This window comes from Elaeis guineensis, chromosome 11, assembly GCF_000442705.2.
Source record: "Elaeis guineensis isolate ETL-2024a chromosome 11, EG11, whole genome shotgun sequence".
Classification (NCBI taxonomy): domain Eukaryota; kingdom Viridiplantae; phylum Streptophyta; class Magnoliopsida; order Arecales; family Arecaceae; genus Elaeis; species Elaeis guineensis.
Window position 1 is genome coordinate 94232028 of NC_026003.2, and position 6724 is coordinate 94238751.

The following is a 6724-nucleotide window of genomic DNA, read 5'->3' on the forward strand; positions in this document are numbered from 1 at the left end:
TAAGGGCTAGTGAATTCGGCTCTCGTTCTCCCAGACGAGCACCAAGCTAACTGCCTCTGGGGAGGTTACCAAGTAGAGGTACAATATTTCTCCAGCTTCTGGCTTTACAAGTAGCGGCGGGGAGGCCAGATATCTCTTCAGATCCTTGAAGGCCTGCTGGCACTCATCCGGCCAAGTGAAATCCTTCGCCTGCCTTAGAGTTTTGAAGAACGGGAGGCATCTCTCAGCCGATCGAGAGATGAATCGGCTGAGCCGATGATCCTTCTGTTAAGCTGCTGTACCTTCTTTTTGGTGTTCGGATGCCGCATGTCGATGATCGCCTTTATCTTCTCAGGGTTGACCTCAATTCTTTGTTGAGAAATGAGAAACTCGAGAAACTTCTTCGAAGTCACCCCGAAGGCGTACTTAGTCGGATTCAGCCTCATCTGGTGTTGTCGCAGAGTGCGAAAAGTTTCTTCAAGATCTTGGACATGATCTGAGGTCTGCGCGCTCTTCACCAGTATGTCGTCTACGTACACCTCCATGTTGCGCCCGATTTGATCTTTGAAGACCTTATTGACGAGTCGCTGGCAGGTGGCTCCAGCATTTTTCAGTCCGAAGGGCATTACTCTATAGCAGTAAAGGCCCTTAGTGGTCACGAAGGCCGTATGCTCCTCATCTTCGGGTGTCATCCAGATCTGATTGTATCCGACATAGACGTCCATGAAGCTGAGTAGTCGATGGCCGGATGTCGCGTCTACCAGCTGATCGATTTTTGAAAGTAGAAAGCTGTCCTTCGGGCAGGCACGATTCAGGTCGGTATAGTCGATGCAGATCCTCCACCCCCCGTTGGCTTTTTTCATCATGACAATATTGACGAGCCAGTCGGGGTACGTGGTTTCTCTGATGAAGCCCGCCTCGAGTAGCTTGTCCACCTCCTCGTCGATGGCCTTCTGTCTTTCAGGAGTGAAAGATCGCTTCTTCTGCCTCACCGGCCTCACTCCAAGGTCGATGTTGAGTTGGTGAGTCATCGTCTCTGGGGGATGCCGGACATATCCACGGCCGACCAAGCAAATACGTCAGCATTGGCCTTCAACAGCTCTATTAGCTATCGTTGATTAGGGTCGGGTAATTGAGATCCGACCCAGACCACTCGTTCGGGATTTTTTGCTATTGGGACGGAAACCAGCCGTTCGGTCGGTTCACCCCATTCTTCCTCTCTCCGTTGGTCCAACTTGTCGACCGTCAGGGAGTCCTTCGATTCGTTGCTTTGAGCAGAGATTTGGAAGCATCGCCAAGCGAGCTGTTGATCCCTGCGCATCTCTCCGACTCCATTTTTTGTCGAAAACTGAACCAGCAGGTGGTACGTCGAGACTATCACTCTGAGGGCATTTAGTCCGGGCCTTCCAAGTATGGCGTTGTAGGCCAAAGGTACTTGGACAACTGCAAAGGTTAAATGGACTGTGTTTTGTCATGGTTCGATTCCAGCTGTCATGGGAAGAGTAATTTCTCCTTCCATCTTGACAGCATCTCTAGCAAAACCTACTAGGGGTGTAGAGACTCTCTTGAGCCGATCAGCCGACAATCACATTCGGGAGAAGGTCGAGTAGAACAAAACATTAGTCGAACTTTCATTATCAACAAAGATCCTTCTTACATCATAATTTGCTATTATTGCCGAGACAACCACAGCGTCGTCATGGGGAGTTTGGATTCTCTGAGCATTTTTATCTATAAAAGTAATTACATCATCTTGGCGCAGCTTCTTCGCCGACTCTCCTCCAGTAGTCGTCTCCCGGTCCAGTCGTTTGGAGATCATGTTGATGACCCCAGCCGTGGGCTGGTTGTTCGCTGTCTCTTCAGTCGGTTGGGGTCGTCGGTCGGGGACGGGTTGAGTTGGCGGGCTCCTTCAAAATTTTTCGAGATACCCTCGATGTATGAGGGCCTCGATTTCATCTTTGAGTTGGATGCACTGTTCGATGTTGTGGCCATGGCCCCGATGAAATTGGTAGTATTTTCGTCGATCGAGGCCCTTTGCCTTCAAAGGCGGGGGCCCTCACAGATATTTTTCTCCTTCGATCTCCATCAAAATTTGTGCACGAGGAGCAGTGAGAGGAGTATAGGAGTCATACCTGCGATGCATCGGTCTCGGACTCCATCGTCGGGGTGATCTCGGGCTCCATCATCGGGGCGATCTCGGGCTCTATCATCGGGGCGAGGCTTGTTTGTCAATCGGGGGCCCGCTAAGCTCGACAAGAGCCCGACCTTTCCTTCGCTTCTCCTTCGGACCCTTGGTCTCGGTCAGGCACTGGTCGGAGGCTCCTTCGTCTGCGTGCATGTATTTATATGTGCGCTCCAGCAGTTCGGCATATGTCTGGGAGAGGGTCTTGTCCAAGGAGTATGTAAATTGGGACCCCTTTAGCCCCTCTTCATGGCTGAGATAGCCATGTCTTCGTTGATGTCCCTCAAGCGTGGTCGCATTGAATCGCGTCACGAAGTATCGGAGTGTCTCATTTTCTCCCTGCTTGAGGAAGAAGAGGCTGTTCGAGGTTCGTGGAGGCTTCCGACTGGTGCTGAAATGGGCCACGAAAGAGTGCTCGAGCTGCCCGAAGGAGTGAATACTTTCTGAGTGGAGGCCGAAGTACCAGGCCCTGGCAGCTTTGCGAAGTGTGGCGGGGAAGCCGATGCAGAGGAGGGCATCGATTGCCCCTTGGATCATCATGAGAGCCTTGTAGCTCTCCAGATGGTCAACTGGGTTGGTGGAGCCGTCGTAAGGCTCCACATGGGGCATCTTGAACCGACTAGGAATCGACTCATCGAGGATGAGTCAGGAGAGAGGTTGGGCGGTCTGGAAGTCGACGTCGTTCGAAGACTTCTGTCTGTCCACCTGGAGCTGGGCGAGCCGACGATCGATCTCTTCGAACCTATGTTTGTAGTCGTCGATCCGTCGGTGTTGGGAGACCCCAGGGTCGAGTCTCTCGATGAATCTGAGGGAGAGGCAGACAGTGTCTGCGGTCGCTTCTCCTTCCTCGCTCGCTCCAGCTAGGAAGGAGAGGGACGTCGGGACCGGTGGGTGTCACTCCGTGACCGCCTCTCCCCCTCTTGGTGGGAATGCCGAGACGGCTGCTCTTGAGGAGGAGACGGAGACCGACACGGGCGTCGGTGGCTGCTCCTGGATGGTATCGGGCATGCCGCCGGTTGCTCCACCGGCGAGTGTGGCAACCAGGTTGGTTGTTGCTGAAGGCTCTTGACTACATCCGTCAGCACAGTCATCTGCCGCACGATCGTCGCGATCTGTGCCTCTATGGTCACCACAGGATGCGGAGAGCTGGGTTCCACCACGGAGGGCAGGGGAGAAGCCTCTCCCCAACGGGAAGAGTGCCTCACCGATCCGGTGGCTCTTGATCACTGAGTCCTGGTTCTCGTCATCTAAAAAAAAATTTTCAAGCTCTGTGGGAGTCATGATCCGTCCCCCTACCTGGCGTGCCAAACCTGTTGTGGCCAATCCCCTCATCGCCTGGTCATCGGAAAACGAGCACCTGCAAAAGAAGTCCACACTGATCGGAGATGCCTCCGATGGGTACCCTCCGACGGTCAAGTCAGAGAGGAGACTAGGCAACAGTAGAAAAGAATCAGGGGGGTCAACGGGGGAGAGCCAGAGAGAGAGATAGAGAGAGAGCTCAAGAGCTTTTTCTCAGAACCCCCTAACACTGTTGCCTTCCTCATTTTATAGTAGGGCGCGGCGTGGTCCTGCCATTAATGGCGCAGACAATTGGAGAGTTGTCAAATCATCGGAGGCTGTCAGAATTACCGTGGGTTGTCAAGTCACCGTGGGACTGTCAAATCACTGGGGTTGACCCATGTCCATGGCAGGACAATGTCTCCAGGGCGGCCACGCTGCAGGTCCTTGTCAGGACAGCAGCCCATAGCAGTTGTACGGCAATTGGGGGAGCCGACTGACCATACGTCGGTATTCGGTTGCGGGATGTTGGGTGAAGATCCGGGGACACCGCCGACCGGTCTGGCGCGTTGCGGGAGTCGGACATCGGTTGCCACCCTCGTCCGATGGTGAGTCGGTAATCTGGGCTCCACCGCTCGACTAGTCGGGAATAGAATGGGTCTGCCCGATCGGGACTCCTTTAGTCGGATAATGTCGGCAGCTACTGTCGGCGGTCGGCGGTCGGTACGGTCGGTAGAGTCGGGCGTCGGTCGGACAGACCCGAGGGTGAGCCAGTGTAAAAAGGGTCGGTCGGTATATCCCAACACCAACCATTTTTAGTTTGTCTAGAATGCCTGGATAGCGGCCCAGGAAGCACTGATGAAAGCTTCAACCCAGGAAGCTCACCTAGATAGCGGCCATTGGAGTATCTTTGACAGCTAGGGAAAATTAAGATCCCTCAATAGCAGTTTCTACACATCTTCATAAGATTCATCTTCTAAAAGTGCAAGCCCTGTCATTATGATGGAACACACATTTGTGAGTTTTTTTTGGCATCTCTCACTCTCGCTTAACTTTGAATCTGTGCAATTTTGTATGCTTATGATTTGCAAGAACACTCTCCTAAATGTGAATTTTCTGCATCCATAAGCTCTGAAAAGTGTTCAAATTTCCCCTTTCTAGTCAAATGACATCGAGACCTTTGAGCCTTCACTGATTTCCCAAGGTTAGCTCAAGTCTTGTCAAAGGTAATTGTCATTTTGTAAAAAAGCTAAAACCTTGGTTAAACAAATCAAACACTACATTAGATTGGCTATGGCTAAAGGTGGTTAACAGCAAAAGTATTTACCCAAAATGAATTATTTGAAACAGTATTTGTACTAGATGCAAATTTGCAAAGGGTACATACATTTAAAAATAAAAATTGAAAAAGAAGAAGAAAAAGAAAACAATCTTTCTGTATTCACCGGAAGTGCTGGACTATCTGCAACATTATCATTTTGAAGTACATGGAATATGCAGAAGGCAAACCAATCTGTAGAAAAAATACAAATTGACATACAGTCACCACAACTCAATTCAGTAATGGTTTTTTTTTTCTTTTTTTCTTTTTTTTCTTGTCCAGAACTCCACTGGATAATAGAGTTTTAAAATTTTGTCTATTGACACACTAAAATCAAGGATTATTGCAGAAGAAGACATACATAGGGCCAACGGATTTGTGAATGACATTGACGATCCAAGAACAGATGAAAAAAGAGACCATAAATTGGCAGTTGGACCAAAACGAATTCAGCACAGCAACTATTACTCTCTTGATTCAATAAAAAAGAAATGATTAATTTTTATGGTGGACAGCTAAAGCAGAGTAAAATAAAAAATTCTATTAAGATATAGGCTTAATTATTTTAAAAATATTGAATTTTTTTGGGAGTTTTTATTTTTATCATGACTTCGATTCTCCATAATTAAGTATTAAACTTTTAAAATATTATAATTTTTCTCTGACCTTTACATTAGTGGACTGGAGGTTTTTCTGTGAGTGCTTGGCAACAAAACTGACGACCCAATCTACGGTAAAAGTGGCATATTACATTCATATACTCTGTCATCTACTCTTTCAATTTCTGTTTTTGCTATAAATGAAATCCTTTTCAAATTACATTTGCATATATGGATGAAAAGAGCCTTCAAGCATCCTGGCATGGAGATCATCACCAGTTAATTCATTTATGTCATGTTGACCGGTCACAGGGGATGTGTCCATGCTTGGTTTACTTGAGTCGGAAAAGACAAACAGTAATGGCTAATTGCTTTGGAATGGACTATCCTTTCACTTGACTTGAGAGCGGATTGTCGTTTACTTGACTTAAGAGTGGACAATGATTTACTTGACTTGAGAATAAATTAATGTTTACTTGACTGGAGAATGGACTATCATTTATCTTTGAGCTATAAAGGACCATTTATTACTGCATAAAATGCAGTTTAGATCTGTTGTAAAACTGAAAGGCTAGTCTCCACTACAAATCTAGATGCCACAACATAATTTGAGATTCCCGCTTTGTCAATTGTGAAATTCTGGATGAATCTCGTAGTTCATGGTGTGATTAACATACTTGGGAATGTAATGCCGATTAAGTTTTCTTGTGCAGCACTGCTAAACCATTCCTCCACCGCATAATTACAACAAATGGTTCTACTTGCATCCAAAAGTTGATACTAGATCACTAACCACACCAAAAGTTAATGATGGGCATAAAAGGTGACATTATGTTAGTACTTATAAGGCATCAACAAGTTAATGATTCTTCTTCTAGTTGGGAGCAAACCAACCGAGTCCTAAGAAACCTTCAATTTTCCAACAATAATCATTCAAAAAAAAAAATCTCATATATACCATATCGATATCACAGGCCTTAGGCTGTGTTGGAAAATCACCTCAATCTTTGTAAGAGATCTTATATATTAAAAAGCTGCCGCAAACTTTTCAAACAAAATAACAAATACAAATCACTAGAAAATATTAAAAATATAAATTAACAAGCTAGCTCGAATAAAGAATCAAGAAACCTTTTTGTTATTAGAGAAAGTAAGGCAACTTGTCCTATTTCTAAGGGTTTAAAGAAAACCATATATGACAGGACTCACCACCACATCCGCTCTTTCATTTTTTTTTTTTTTTTTGAGAGAGAGAAAACATCCACTCTTTTTTTATGGAACACAGCATCTGCTCAAAACCCAGCAATTCCACTCTACAAAAAAAAACAAAAAACAAAAAAAAGGGCAATTCCAAAAGATGGGGGT